Source organism: Gopherus evgoodei, chromosome 4 (assembly GCF_007399415.2).
Source record: "Gopherus evgoodei ecotype Sinaloan lineage chromosome 4, rGopEvg1_v1.p, whole genome shotgun sequence".
NCBI classification, from domain to species: Eukaryota; Metazoa; Chordata; order Testudines; family Testudinidae; genus Gopherus; species Gopherus evgoodei.
The window spans coordinates 107,953,562-107,969,929 of NC_044325.1; the positions used below are offsets into that span (position 1 = coordinate 107,953,562).

General features: G+C 43.0%; 1 protein-coding gene across 1 annotated transcript in view; it reads right to left on the bottom strand.

Moving 5' to 3' along the window:
- Positions 1 to 15,726, bottom strand: part of PIK3C2A (phosphatidylinositol-4-phosphate 3-kinase catalytic subunit type 2 alpha) — a 90,057-nt gene extending 74,331 nt beyond the window's left edge. The window contains exon 1 of the mRNA XM_030560485.1: positions 15,619 to 15,726. The gene's annotated coding sequence lies outside the window, so the exon portion shown is untranslated. The remainder of the gene's footprint in view (positions 1 to 15,618) is intronic.
- Between the last annotated feature and the right edge of the window lie 642 nt (positions 15,727 to 16,368).

Genomic DNA, 16,368 nt, shown 5'->3' on the forward strand with positions numbered 1-16,368 from the left:
AACCCATTTCAGAATATCATTTTCTAGATTTCTAACCAGTTACAAACCTTTGCTACTATTCTGACTGGATTTGTGTAGTTAAATTAGATACAAATTTAATAAACACACAGTTCAGAGCTTAATTTTGTTGGACTCTTTGCTGATAACATAATAAATTATTGCAATGTCATGCAAAGAGCAGTTATGTTTTGAGTGGAGGTGAATGCTGGTCCAGTAGTTAGGGCTGTAGCCCAAAACTTAGGACACCTGGTTTCAAGTCCGGAAATCTGAGAGACTTTGGACAAGTCACATACTCTCTTTATGCCTCAGTTTGCCATCTGTAATATGGGAAAAGCTCCCTCCCTTACAAATGTATTGAGGGACCCTGAGTACCAAAGTCAGTTAGTGTTCCCAATGCACACTCCAGAAGGACCTCCTCCAGTTTGCCACCAGTAAGTTTAAAAAGGCAATAAGGACATGTCAGACTGATGATCAGGGCCCTACCAAATTCACTGCCATGAAAAACAGGTCACGGACTGTGAAGTCTGGTCTTCCTCCTCATGAAATCTGGTCTTTTGTGTGCTTTTATTCTATAGTACACAGACTTCACAGGAGAAGACCAGTGTTTCTCAAATTGAGGGTCCTGATCCAATAGGGAGTTGCGGGTGGGAGAGGTGCGGGGGTATCACAAGGTTATTTGGAGGAGGGTGTTGCAGTATTGACACCCTTACTTCTGCGCTGCCTTCAGAGCTGGGTGGCTGGAGAGTGGCAACTGTTGGCTGAGTGCCCAGCTCTGAAGATGGTGTCCTGCCAGCAGCAGCACAGAAGTAAGGGTGGCAATACCATACCACAGCATCTTTACTTCTGCGCTGCTGCTGGCGACAACTCTGCCTTCAGAGCTGGGCTCCTGGTCAGCAGCTGCCATTCTCCAGCCACCCAGCTCTGAAGGCAGCACCACCAACAGCAGTGGCACAAAAATAAGTGTGGCAGTACTGCAACCCCCTCCCTCCCCACAACAACCTTGTGACCCCACAACTCCTTTTTGGGTCAGGACCCCTACAATTACAATATCGTGAGATTTCAGATTTAAATATCCGAAATTATGAAATTACAGCTTTTAAAATCCCATGATTGAGGAACTGACCAAATGGGACCATGAATTCGGTAGGGCCTTATTGATGATCACAGTATACCATACTTAAGAGGCATCACTATTAGCAACGCTAAACTCACGATGAAGGATTTCACAGTCTCTGGAGGAGTTTCATCATACTTCGTTATCATAATTAAATTAAGCATTTAGAAAATGCTTTGTCACATACAAGCAACATATCTAGTTACATTCATACTTAATTCCCATAAGAGCAATATAAAATAAAGAGGTATTATTCCTCATTACACAAATGAAGGCAGAGAGGCTAAATGACTGCCCAAGGCCAGAGAGAAAATCAGTGGCATGGCTAGTGTTTGATTCGCAATCCCATGGCCAAACTATTCCAGTTTATTGGTTAGTATTGGGAAGAACTGTAACACATTTTAAAAAAGCATCACTACTGTACAATAGACTGTCACAAGGACTCTGGTCTTGAGTCTGATTTTTCAGTGTTTACCATACTATACCTATTTCCACTTTCCTCTATAGCTGTTAAACATGGGCAATTAGCTGCTGAACTAGAAAACTTTCACCAACAGCAGCTGAGCTATTATGCATATTAAATGGCAAGATAAAAAAATCACAAATAATGAGTTTCTGCAAAGCATAGCATTACTGGGCAGGATATGCCCTTTACATGGAGAGCATTAGGCACCTAAATAAACTGTTCAATGATCTGCAAAGGGAAACAAATTGGACTTGTGTGTTTTTGGTTCTTTATAATGTACAAAGTTTACATTAATTTCTCTTTTGCTCTTTTAAAAAATTCTGTTTTTAAAATCAGAAGTTATTTTTCTACACAGGATGAATCCAGACCACTAGTGAAATAAAATCATAAGCCAGAAGAGTGAAAGCTGAGCCTTCTTGAGGTAACTTGAGGACAGGACAGGATGAGATTTTTAATGCAGCTGTATACAGCTCTGCTTTAGGCTTTTATTACAACTATTTATCCTCAATGACTAGTGTTCTGGAAAGAGGAAATCCAAGGTTTTACACCCTCATTCTTCAGTTAAGGGTTGAGAATACGCATCATCTCTAGCTCCCAAGCCAGCCCAGAACTGACATTCCTGACATTAAGGTAAAATAAGCCTTCTTGTTGTTGAACTTTTTAGTTCTTCTTTATTATAAAGCAGTAAAAGATCAATTTTTGAGGTGACCTGCAAAGATATTTATAAAAAGGCACAGAGAAATCAACATGTCCTAAAAACACCTGTTGTGACAGAAGTAGACATATGAAAAGCTACAGCAGCAAACAAATTCATTTTGGTGAAGTACATCCAGTGCCAAAAGCTTATTATAAATAATTGCTGTAGAGCCTGTAACGTATGGGGCACTGTACATACAAGGCAGTCATTGCCTTTAAGAATTTACAGTTGATTTAGCTGTAAATTGAGATTAACAATAAGAGTACCTCACAAGCAAGTATGCAGACAGCGAACAAAGACTACAACATCTCCATTACTGATCGATGAAATATCTGTAAATCAATAAACGGTTTCATAGATCTACAAATCAACAGCTCTTCATAAATGACTAATCTTCTTACATTCATAATTACTTCTGTGGAGGAAGAGAGAATGGTACAGAGCAGAAATCCATATGGAAAAAAAAGGAGAGTGGCTTTCCTGACCTCCAGCTAAGAATCCACAATTATGTTCTAGAGGGGAAAAAAGTCCTTGAAACTAATTTTCATTTCCCATTCCCAAAACTTAAAAATTCTTAGATGAAGGATTCCCTCTTTTGCCTGCAAAGAATCCTGTGGCACCTTATAGACTAATAGACATTCTGGAGCATGAGCTTTCCTGGGTGAATACCCACTTCGTCAGACCTCTTACGCCTATAACTAATCATTTTAGTTTCAGGTCCCTGTTAAACTTATAAAAGCAAATTCATATCCTTTTATTTGAAAAACTAAGTCAAACTCACAACATATATGCAACCAATATTTGAAAGCTTAATCCAAGCCATCCTAAAGCACAATACATTGTGTCAAAGTCTATTTTAAGTAAATGTCTTATGTTTGTGCCAGGGCAAAGACTACCCAAATTCTGTGGTTAGACTTCAAACTGCTACGGGTAGGGGGAGGAAATAATAAAGCAGGGTTGGGAAGCAAAGGCCTTTTTTTCTTTTCTTTATAACAAAAAAAAACTTTATAATAAGCTCTTCACAATAAAGCCTTTAGGAAGAAATTTGCACTAAATATTTTGATTGCTAAGCCAGCTGATCCACTCCACCAGCTTATGATACTCTATAAAGATGCACGCTACAAAACAAATGAATCAGTTCCCCCATTGCTTTGAACCTTACCTAGTTGTATATTCTAGTGCAAAGAAAGTGGAAAATGGACACAAAATGGGAGGAGAAGTGGAGCTAAGCGGCGTGCTCATGGGAGGAGGCAGCAGCAACAGAGCAGAGGTGAGCCGGAGCAGTTCCTCTACACCACCCCCCGGCCACCTCCGCCTCTGCCGGCTCCTACAAGCGTGCCATAGCTTTGCTTCTCCTCCCTCCCATGCTTGCCGTGTCAAACAGCTGACTGGGGGAGAAGCAGAGCTGCAGTACACTCGTGGGAGGAGATGGAGTGGAGGTGAGCTGGGGGTGGGGATGGCCACAGCAAGTAACAGTGGTGTGTGTGCGCGCGCGCACAAAAGGAACCGCTTGCGGTAACACATTCGGATATCATGAGGTAAAGCAGCCTCATCCCCTGGTGCACTGCTTTACTGCATTATATCTGCATTCGTCTTACATCAAACTGCATTATATCGGGGTAGAGGTGTACAAACTTTCTTGTAGGCTGTCTATCACAGTTAATGCCTACAATTAACTGAAAACAAAATTAATGGGTTAATTTTTGTAAATCAGCGTTAATCACATACCTCTGGGCAGGAATGGCATCATTGCCTGCAGTGTCGCATCAAGCGCAATAACCCAACCCACCTCCAGAGGGCAGGAAGAGAAGAGGAAATGAGAAGTGGCTCCCATCCTAGCTCCATGGAGAGGTGGGGATCTTGACCCCACCATGCCCCCCAGCTCCAGGGACCGACACCCCTCCCACACTGTCCCCCATTACTCCTGGCCTGCCCCCTCGCTCTGGGGACCGACACCCACTCCTGCACCATGCCTTACTGCCCACAGCCAGTCCCTCACTCTGGGGACTAACACCCACCCCCCTTGCCATGTGCCATTGCCCCTGGCTGGCTCCTCACTCCAGGGACCAACATTCCTGCACCGTGCTCTAGTGCCCCTCAGCTGGGCCCTCATGCCAGGGGATACCCATAGAGAACAGGGGTCTGGCTCACAGGGGTCTCACTGCACCAGCCTCTCCTCTCCTGCTGCATGCAGAGTCCCTTAGGTAATAATCTACCCTCCCTTGCAAACTAGGGCTTGCTCAGCTGAAGGGAGCCCATCTAGCTCAGTAAAAGAGGAATCCTGGTACCAGAAACCACCCTTTCCACCTCCTGGATCCTCCTCCTGCACAAGTCATTGCTTGTGTCCTCCCCACCCGACCCTCCTCAAGCACTGAATGCAGATTTCTAAGATGAAACTCTCTGCAGACAGGAGGTGAACCCAGAAACAACTGGAGCAGCATGAAGAATTCACCCTTTTCCTGCACAACTCTCACCCTCCCATCTCCAGAATACTGACTTGCTGAGATAAAAAGAATCTTAGCCCTTCAATAAGGCAAGATTCCTCTAAAGGAGGAACAAGAATGAGGACTGAGTGGAACTGCAGGCTCTAAAATTTTAGATGGTTTTATTTTTGAGTGCAATAATATAAAAAAAAAATTCTACATTTGTAAGTTCAACTTTCATGATAAAGAAATTACACTACAGCAATTGTATGAGGTGAACTGATACTAGTTCTTTTGTTTATCTTTTTACAGTACAAATATTTAATCAAAATTATAAACTGAGCATTGCACTTTGTATTGTCTTGTAATTGGAATCAATATATCTGAAAATGTAGAAAACATCTCAGAATATTTAAATAAATGGTATTCTATTATTTAACAGTGTGATTAATCATGATTAATCTTTTTCCACCGCTTGACAGCCCTACTTTCTTACTAATATTTTCTTTTAAATTTACTTTCCCCTTCATACTGTTTATTTTTACATTTTGCTCAGCTTGAACATACAGGTCAACTTGCCATCAGGTTCTGCTGTGGTGTTTGGGTTGACAACAGTTTATGGAAATGCTGAAAAACAGAACACTACATTGAAAATTTGGAAGAGTTCCCTATTTGTAGTAGGTTTTACAAAGCCTTTTTTCTCCTCCCCCAAAATCTAGTCTTTGACTTAAAACTAATTTATGCTAATAGATGTTTACATGTTAATGGATTTCTCCAGTTGTGAAGACTAAAGAGGAAGAATGTTACACACACTTTTGTAAATTTATCCTATTACTAGTTTGCATAAATATGCTTATGTTTTAAGTACCAAACAGATGTTTTGCATCTTTCCCAGCACATTTAAAAAAAAATATGGTCGCAAATGAGAGTTGTTATGGCTGTCTCACACAGCTTCTCAGGTCACCAGTTTTCCTACTCCCTCAAGGACACTTCAGATAAGTCACAAGGGGCATAGCAACGTTAGAAAAATCATTGACTTGTATAGGAATTTGCGGTGAATTAAACTGGTTTTATTCTATTCTAGACACCTCTGCAATCAAGGCATTTTCTATGAAAGCAATAGAGTACTGTACTCCATCGATGCAAGGTAGAGGCATGCTTGTTATGCTCACTGATTTGAAATGGTGCACACTTATTTATTCACAATTTTCTTGCAAGAACATTGCAATACAGTTTTCTGAAAAGGTTTCTCTCCAAATATTTACTAGTCACCTACTGAAGGACTGAACCTACTTGCCACAGATAACTAACCTTGTAGTTACTTCTCACACCAGTTGCTGAGGAGGCAGAGTGCAGTGCCAGGTTCCCTCAATCGTTTACACCAGCAGCTGGCTAGTTAAACAGATGTGCAGAGATGATGGATGTGTAGCTCCATCCCTCATTTCCTTTCCTCCCAACTACTAGAAGGGAGGAAGGGAGAGACCAAATTTTCTCAACACCAGAGATTCTTGGGTGCTATGAGAATGGATAAGTGTCCACTATTTTATCTTTCTCCAGCCTGCTATACTTTTTGATCATCCTCTGAATAAACTCCAGGCACTACTGCTAGACATAGCTCTGAGTATTGGTACCATTTGTAACAGTTTCACTGTTGCCCTGAGGCTCCTGAATAGCAGCAGGAAAACTGCTTTGAGTTAAAAGTATTAGTCTGCTGTTGCTTGGGAAAGCTAACGAGATTAAACACACTCATTGGCACTATTCAGAACCCTTTGGTCAGCAGCAACTGCCAAGAATTACATAATTTTCACTTCGGTGCTGCTTGGAAAAATTAAGAGCAGCAGAAGCAATGCAATATTATCTTTCTGATTTATCAGAAAACTGCATCAGTTTACACAGGCTATTTTCAAACTTTAAAGGGATTTAAATAAGCAAAAAACTTAAGTTGTGAAGAAATTGAGGACACAGGCACTCATTCTTTTCCTGGAAAAGGCTTCCCAGTCTCCATGGGCAAGTGGATATTTTTAGGCCCTGGTCTGATATCAACACTTCGCTCTCACGTACAGTGCAGTGCTATACATCTGTGACAATACACCCATGATTAGCAACATGTAAGCCCATCCTTAGAAAACTGAACTTGTAAAGTCATTAATAGACAAAGAAGATCTTCTATCATGAATCACTTTCATACAATGAAGTATTCAACAGTTGCATACTTTAACTAACCCCCAATTACATTCGATAGCCAAGAAGGATAGGATAGTTAGAAGTATATTAATGGTGGTCACAGTTTCTTTCTAGTTTTATTTTTAACAGGCAGACATTCAATCATTGCGCACACACTTAGTTTGATCACAGCATTCAAGGCTTGTCTTTAGACAGGGTACTCAGAAAGCCAAACCAAATATCTAAATCTGTTCTCCGATTCTGCATCATTGGTATAACTGGACTGCAGTTTTCTAGTAGTTGGGGGAAAAAATCCAAATGCACTTGATGGGACTGCAATAGCTTTAACAGGACTTGATTTCATGTATGCCAACATTTTAATGTTGAATTCATATGATTAATATATCATAGCTAATGCTCCCTCAATTTTAGCTAATACAAAACAGACTCTCTAACTCGGTTTTGAATGTGGACTGCACAACATCTGCCAAAATTTCTTACACACCAGAGTGAAAAATGCCTAAAATTGTAGCTTATCAAATTCAGAAGGCAATTAAAAGTACCTAGTTAAACTTCTGCAAGATTTGCGAACAGAAGGGTGAGTGATCAGAGTAGAACTTTTTTCCCTCAGGCTCTAGGATTCACAGCAGCATTACATTTAAATTCAAATCCCAGGGTAAGAAATGAGAGATGCCTGCATTGTTACTGATCTTGTGTTAAAAATTCATGAAAGATGTTTATGACAACTGGAATTCATTGGAAGCTCTAGGCCTAGCTAACAGCAAGGTGTAACTGTGCTTTCAGTCAAGTCTTCTAAACACTGGAAGTAATCCCAAAAGACTCAAAAATTGTTGCTCTGATCTCAACTACTGAGATACACTGCACCCAATACCATTAGAATGTACACCTCTACCCTGATACAACGCAGTCCTCGAGAGAAAAAAATCTCACCGTCTTATTTGAGACCATGTTATATTAAACTTGCTTTGCCCCCCAATTCCTTGTTCCCTGACCACCCCCTCCTGAGACCCCCCTCCCTAATCACCCCCAAGACCTCACCCCCTACCCAACCCCCCCCCCATCCTGACTGCTCTGACCCCTATCCACCACCACCCCCGCCCCCGCCAGGCACTCACCAGCAGCAGCGGGAAGCAGAGCAGCGTGGCCCCAGTCCACTCCACTCCACCAGCTCCCAGCCGTGGTGCTCCGCTTCCCACTGTCGATGAGTGCGGGGAGGTTGGAGAAAGGATGCCCCCCCACACTCACCTGTGGCGGGAAGCAGAGCAATGTGGCCCCAGCCCGCTCGGCTGGGGGTAGCTGGGGAAAGGTCTTGCACTCATCTGCCCAGTGGAAAGTGGAGCACCACGGCTGGGAGCTGGTGGAGTGGAGCTGGCTGGGGCTGGGTTGCTCTGCTTCCCACTGCTGGTGAGTGCGGGGAGGTTGGGGAAATGACGCCCACCCTCCCTGCACTCAATGGCAGCAGGAAGCTGAGTGAGGCAGCCCCAGCCCACTCCACTCTGCCAGCTCCCAGCCTCAATGCTCCTCTTCCTGCCACCGGTGAGTGTGGGTAGGTTGGGGAAAGGATGCCTCCCCTGTACTCACCTGCAGCCGGAAACGGAGCGCTGCAGCTGGTGGAGTGAAGCAGGCTTGGGCTAGGCTGCTCGGCTTCCGCCACTGCTGGTGACTGTGGGGGGGATCCCTTCCCCCAAGCAACACGGCTGGGGCTGAGGTGAGGGAAGCAGAGCCGGCTGCTCCTGGCCCCCCGCTAAGCCCACGGGCCACTCTGGGACTGCAGGGTCTCCAAAAGTGCCTTCCCACAGCTCCTTCCCCCAAGACCCTGGTGGGGGGGGCCCACGGGGAAGCCCCGACTGCCCCCCAGACCCTCTGCCCCTTATCAAACCCCTCACCCTTAACATGCTGCTCAGAGCAGTGTGTCAAAGCTTTACCATCTTATATGCGAACCCACGTTATATCGGGTCCCAAGTGTAGTTTTAAACTAGGTATTCACTTATTTACCTTCAAGAGCACAATTCTCCATCCAAATACTTAAATGGCATTTGTCAAATACCTTTTTTTTTTTAAATTTAATTGACTGCAATATTTTATTTGAAAATGAAATCTGACAGTTTCCCTTTTCCAAGTCACTGATTTTCCCCTGCATCTGAAGTTGAACTAAGATACCTGTGTACTTTGTCTATGTATTAGCATCAATTATGTCAACATAGCCCTGGGCTGTAACTGTTGTACACATTATCTCCAATAACTTTGGATGATACAACCAACGGACAATGACGCAGTTCTATCTAACAACCAAGTTTGATTAAAGTTACAAGGCAAATCCCTTAACTGGTTTATTTGCTTCCTCGCTCCATTTCTGGGAGAAGTTGTATCAGTCACCCCACTGCCCAGTTCTAACTCTATGGTCACCCCCATGTCCAAGCTTCCAGGAGAGAAAAAACAAACCATTCCCACTTCAAAAAACAGCAGGAAAAAAAGAGGCAGCAGGGTCACCTGAGGGCAACTCCAGTGTTAAAATGCATAAAGTTGATGGGATCAGCATTAATTCCTACAGCGAAACACCAAAGAATGGGAACAGATCGCAGCATGAGTGGCTGAGCTGTACCTCAAGCCCTGACCCTGTCCCCACCCACAAAATCTAATCCTGGTGTAGCACCCAGATAAGGACTTCTGTGGGGCCGGAGACAGGATGCCATAAAATGGACCCTCTATCTTAAGTCCCCGGGTTTTCTGCTGCTGTCCACTTAGAGGAGCATTGAGCCCCACATCCCCTTTGACAGTGAAAGAGCACAGAAGCACCTAATTGTTGGTTCTGTTTCTGCTATAGATTCCAAAGACAGCATATGGAATCAGAATTTCACACTGAACAACGTCCAAAATAGTGCTCTTTTTTCTCCACTTGACAGAACTGAATTAATCTGTCTTTAGCAATAAGAGTGAATAAACTTATTTACAGCAAGTGTACTGCTATTTGATTAGATTTACTAAGCCATACATCTGCCAACTATTATGCAACCTGTTTTCATGGCTCCAAATGAATTGAGTATTTCCCCCCCAAGCAATACTTTAACAAAAAAGGTTCAGACGCTGACATTTATGTTTACTCAATACTGATCTCCAAGTAGATCATTTTATAAAACTATTAGAAAACTATTTTAAAAGCTGTATCAATATTAAGGTCGTGAGGAAACTGCCAGATGAAAACGTTAGACTTATCTTCTACAGATAAGGCTACCCAGCAGGAACATGATATTCCCCAAGTTACAATATATTATATTTTGCCTACCAAAACAGGAAAACTAGTAGTGTACAACATTCTAACAGCAATGTCACTACTGAGATTAGGAATGAATTTATAATTTTGGGTGGAAAATCCAAATAAAGAATTCCAGAGTACTTTCATTTTTCCAGAATTTTAAACTTCAATTTGTTAGAAAACTCTTCAAATCCAGATAAAAAAATTAACTGGGAATTACAAAGATGTCTTTTCTATAGAGAAACCCTATTACCCCAAGCAGAGGTAATCTCACCAGCTGCTCACACTACAGTTAACATTCTTGATCTACTTAAGCAGAGTTGGACAGCAATTTCCTGTCCCAAAATGAGATATTGATCACAATTTCATTTAACCTATTTATAATCATTCATTACAGTGAGGTACACAACAGTACCCTCAAAAGCAGTGTATATTATTTTTTTTAAGTCATTTTCTAAGAGAAACTTTACAACTATCAGTAATCTGACCACCCAATGACGTTCCAAAAATTCCAGCACTAAATATGATGGTAACATATAGGTACATTTCCAACCTTTTTAAAGTAATGCCTTGATGTATAATAGCCCAAGTTTCTTGAAAATAAAGTTAGAGTATGTCTTCATTCGCAACATTAAAACGTGACTTTGTAGTCGCAGCACCAGCGCTGAGAGAGAGCTCTTCAAGTGCTGTAAAAAACCCACCCCCATGAGGGGAGTAGCTTCCAGCACTGGTGCACTGTCTACATTGTCATTTTACAGCACTGAAACTTGCAGTGCTCAGGGCAGTGTTTTTTCCATACCTCTGAGTGAGAAAGTTGCAGCACAGTAAAGTGGCAACGTAGACAACGCCTTGGGCTGTGTGTTTTTTAAAAAGTACTCCCTATAGTTGTTTTGCTTTTAAATACCACAGAATTAAACTACTGGTAATTTGCTGAACACATGACGACGACTTAGGTTGAATTTAAAGAATGTACAGACTTTTCCTGTTTAAGGAAAAACTATAATCGCCCCTTTAAGAGACAGTGGGGAAAACCTGTATAAAATAATATGCAGCAATAAAACACTTGAGAGTACTAACCGAATGGCAAAGAATTTATAGCATGGTATTCTCCACAGCAGGCAAACTTCACAAGAAGGGAAAAAACATGAGGAGGAAAAGCCTTACTGTTCAAAAAATACCCTTTACCCCAGGGAGTCCCAGATTGGTACAAGCTTTTGAGAAAACCTAACAAGGCACTTCAACCAGAAAATCCAGGAGTAAGCCACATGACAGTTACTTGTGGAGGTACCAAAATAATGAAGCTATGAACTCAATTTATACCAACTCATTCCACCAAGGTAACCACATAGTGATAACAGTACTGACATCTAGGTCTGAATTGATGACAATATATCCTATTGCAAATGTCCTGAGCCACCTACTTCCTTCCCACCTGCTACACAGAGTTTATGGAATCTGCATTGTACTTAACATTAAAATAGTTAAGTTATTGTGGGTAAGCTTTCCCACAAAAATATCATATGCACTTTGAAAAGCCAAAAGTTGATTCCAAATCATTTTCACAATGTGCAGATTTCATTACTATAAGTACATTTAGCAAATATTTCCTCCTTCACTTACTTGCCAAATCTAGAGTCCAGACTTCTGCACTCTCCTGCAATAATCAATACTGCAACCTCCCTTTCTGATGTATAAAAAGTACAGAGTGCAGTATTAAGAGGTTGTGTCACTGACTGTTGGAGGATAAATAATGAACTATCTAGCCTTGCCAAGTAGCTAAAAATCCATTTCCCCATTTTTTAAATATGTACAGCAATTTATTAGATCTACACATCCATACAACTGATTTATATTCTTTAACAATTTTTTTTCAAACTTTGCTGTACTTTCCCCAATAAAAATGGAATGCTACAGTAAATTCTGCACCAACCATAGATACTAAAAGGCAGTCAAAAAATTCAAAGAAACTTTTTCTACTTCAGTAGGTTAAATTGAAAATGTAATATTGCATTTTACAGAGTGGGGTTTGGAATTCTAAAGAAGAAGCAAACCCCATATACCGGATTGTATCAGAGGGGTAGCCGTGCATCTGACAAAGTGGGTCTTCACCCATGAAAGCTCATGCTCCAAAATGTCTGTTAGTCTATAAGATGCCACAGGATTCTTTGCTGCTCATACACTGGATTGTTTACTACATCAAGAATTGTTAACTCTTTATAAGTTGCCATTAAACTTCAGCTCTGTTTATAAACCTTTAGATAACATTCCATTTCAACGTACTTTTCTGACTGGAGTTCAGTGATATCATTGACTCTAAGCCCACGTCCAGACTAACCCGCGGCATCGGCGGGTTAAAATCGATTGCTCGGGGATCGATATATCGCGTCTAGTCTGGACGCGATGTATCGATCCCCGAGCACGCTTACATCGATTCCGGAACTCCATCAACCCGAACAGAGTTCCGGAATCGACACGGAGAGCTGCGGACATCGATGCCGCACCGTCCAGACGGGTGAGTACCTCGATTTTAGAAATTCGACTTCAGCTACGTTATTCCCGTAGCTGAAGTTGCGTATCTAAAATCGATTTTAATACCTAGTCTGGACGTGGCCTAGGAATTAAAATGTATTTCAAATCCTAGTTTACTACTTTAGATGGTATTTAAAGGACCATACAGAGACATTACCACAATGAGGAACTGACAATGGGGTTGGACAAAAAACTCGCCAATTGCATGAAGCTATTTATTGATAGTAGTGATCTAGAGCCCTGCAAATCCGCAGCAATCCGCTTTATATCTGTAGATACCCACATCCACAGATGCAGCTATACGCAGGCCATATTTGTAGATCACAGATCAGTTGATGATACAAAATTTTTATCCACACAGGGCTCTACAGATAAAACTAAAATAGTGTTTCTAACTAGCAATCGAGGGTAAGGAACACCATCAATTTCAAATCCAGTCAATTTAAAGAGAAAAGTTAAATTAAATTTCAGGTATTAAATCTGCTCCCAAAGACCTGTGACAATTGTTGTGATTTTACAATCACATTTTCCTATTTTTAAGAAGCTTGTTTCTTGATTACTGTGGAATGTTCCACACGAGAGAAAAATGACTAGACTCTCCTCCTATATTTATTTTTGTTGATTATTTGTGCAGCTGAACCTTTATGCCCCCCAAAGCCCCATCAACAGTGGTACTCTTCAAGGATACATATCACCACAGACAATCCGCTAGCAGGATCGAGATTTAAATTAAATCAAAACTGATCCAAAACTCACTACATAAAGCATTTTAAGTTAAAGTAAGCCAATGGGGGGAAAAAATGTTGACTAATCTTTTTACTTTGATTTTCTCTAGGTGTTATTAGAAGTAACAGCAGGTAAACCATTTTCAGACTGAAATACATTTTAAAGGTGATTATACTCCTTTAAAAGCACCACCATTTGATAGCTAGTCAACAGAAAAATGACTACCTCACCCGTTTAAAAGCAAGCATTCATTTCTCTCTTTTCTGGGTCTAACCTTCTTCCACCACACACTTTTTTCTTCAGTGCAGCTTCCTTGCTCCATCACTCCTTTATTCATGCTCATCCTTCCTCACTGCACTTCATTTCAGTTTCTCCTGCTTTCAATTGCCCCTCTGTCCCTCTCCATTTTTCTGGATAGGACCTAATAACCTAACTAAGTTTAACCTATTTTCTCCCTCAAGGCAACCACAGAAACCTCTCTTTCAGGTCTAATCTGCATCAGATAGAGTGATGAAGTATTACAGGGAAAAGCAAACAGCCTCTGCCAGAATAAGAGACTGAACTCCACTCTGAATTAACAAGCATTACCAGTGGACGTCAAGGTACTTCCCTTTTGTAACTTCATTTTTCCCCCCTTACAGTTTATCCTTCCCTTCCATTTTCTTTAGGATTTCACTCATGACTGCTGCACATACTACATTCTCAATAGGAGCTGTAAAGGTCTCCTCTGAAACCTTAGGATTGCCAGTTATTTTACATCCATCTCTCCAAAATAGGAGATTCCTCTCAACCCAAATACATTAGTTATTTTTACATCTTAAATCTTTAGTCAGCAAAACACCATCACTTTCATTTCACTGTTTTGGGGGGCACATTTAACACAGTAGTTCTAAACATCACTAAGACTAGTTTTCCTTTCTTCCATATCTTATTTCCCTCTTCCAGTTATTTTCTTGCTAGTGTCCTCTTTACCCATCCTGCCTCTCCAAGTATTGGACAATCTTAAAAAAGTTATTTATACTACCAAAAACACATGTTCATGTTTTATTTTTTGTTTTATATTTTCTTGGCTTCAATAAAGAGTAAGACATACATGTAATACATAGTCATCTATGTACTGTCAAAGTGGAAAGTGATTATGTCTAAAGAGTAATTTAAAAAAAAAAGACAACTTAGTGGTTTAAGAATCAGAGTTGAAATGCTCAACTTAACTGGAATAGGGTCAAATATCAACACGTGATCAGTTAAGCTCCTTCGCCATCCATGATGCAATAAACCAAGTTAAATGCAGTTTAACTTTTGTGGGTATTGTAGATGACAACTGAGATGCCACATACTCTACAATGGCATGGAGGGGTGGGGGTTATACTTTACATAAGACTATACATTTGATTCAATATGCAGCACCAAAGTATTTTTTTTGCTTTCATGGTTGTTCACTAAGCTATATAGCAGTTAACATCTACCCTCTCCAGTCCACCCAAGGTAGCAACCCTGACATCATATACACTCTCTGAAATGCAATCAGATCCTTAAGGGTGAATGATGCTATATAAATGCTAAATGTTATTCAATAGATCTTGCAATAAAAATCTTGCGATTAGAAGAAGTGTTGTTCTACTGCTTGAAATAATGCAATTAACAGAAAGAAATTACTAGGCATTTTTACGTGGCAGTTTATGGGCGCCCACGCCCCAGGCAAATTTGAACCCACATAAAGGAAAAGCAAGTTACAGTGACGGCTTCAGAGCCGAAGCTAACTGTGCCGGTATGCCCCGCTGCGTCCCGGGCCCGGCCGCCCCTGTGAGGCGGAAAGTCACCCGGAGAGGTCACAGCATCCGCTCAACCCGGAGCCCCGGGGGACCGACACCAAGGGCGGCAGGAGGCCCGAGCCCAGGGGGCGGCAGCGAGAGGTGCCGACACAGCCAGTCCCCCTCCCCGCACGGCACCGGCGGGAGCTGAATCCAGGCAACTCCTCGGCGCCCGCCTCACTGGCGGAAGGCTCCCGAGCAGGGGCCGGGCAGGCCCCAGGCACAGCGCCCTGGTGGCTGCGGGACGGGGCGGCGATGCCGGAGTCTCGGCGGGAAGGGGGCCCGGTCCAGCCCCGGGGAGAGGGCGAGCCCGGGCACCCTGGATGCCGCGCGGGGCCAGCCACGGGCACCGAACCGCCTGGCGGAGAGACCCGCCCCACGGGCCGGGGGTCCCGGCTACCGGCCACGCGCTCACCTCGCCGCGCCGCTGCCCAGCAGGAGCGGCCATTTCCCGTCCCCGCTACCGCCACCGCCGCAGATAAAGTCACTGGAGGGACAAGCCCCCCGCCGCCGCCGCCGCCGGCCCAACCCCCCCGCGCCGTGCGCTCACTTCCGGCCGGGCCCGCGAGCCCGCCTCCTGGGGGCGGAGCCCAGGCGCTGAAGAGACGGGCAGAAGGAGGAACGACTCTGATGGGGGCGGGGAAAGGGGTAATAAGGGCGGGACCCTGCGGACGGGGGCGGAGCGTGGCCTGTTGCGCAAGGGTGGGGCTGTGCGTGAGCTCACATGTGTTGTTATTGTTACATCATTGTTGTGGCTGTAATAACGTGGGGGGGCTGAGTCACTTGAACCATGGCCTATTGCTCACAGCCCCACGGGGAGGTGGCAGGGCAGCCAGCCAGCTCCAACTGCCCCCTTTTATACTGGAACCAACCTCCATACCCAAAAGGCTGGTTCCTGTAATGGTCATGGGGGGCGGGGGGCAGATTCCACCTTGTGGCTCAGACAGCATAGCTTATGTTGTGGCCAGATATGGCTCATGTTGAGGGTATCCCAGTTCTGCAGAGCCCGTGTATTTTGTAGCAACAAAAATCCCTGCCAGAAATTTTTCAGGTGGTATGCACAACTGAACTACTCTTGCTTTCAGGGTCATATTAGCATCAATCAAGGGGTTGCTGGGCCAAAGTTCAGTAAGTAACATGAGCAGCAACCCCTGTCAATGTGTTG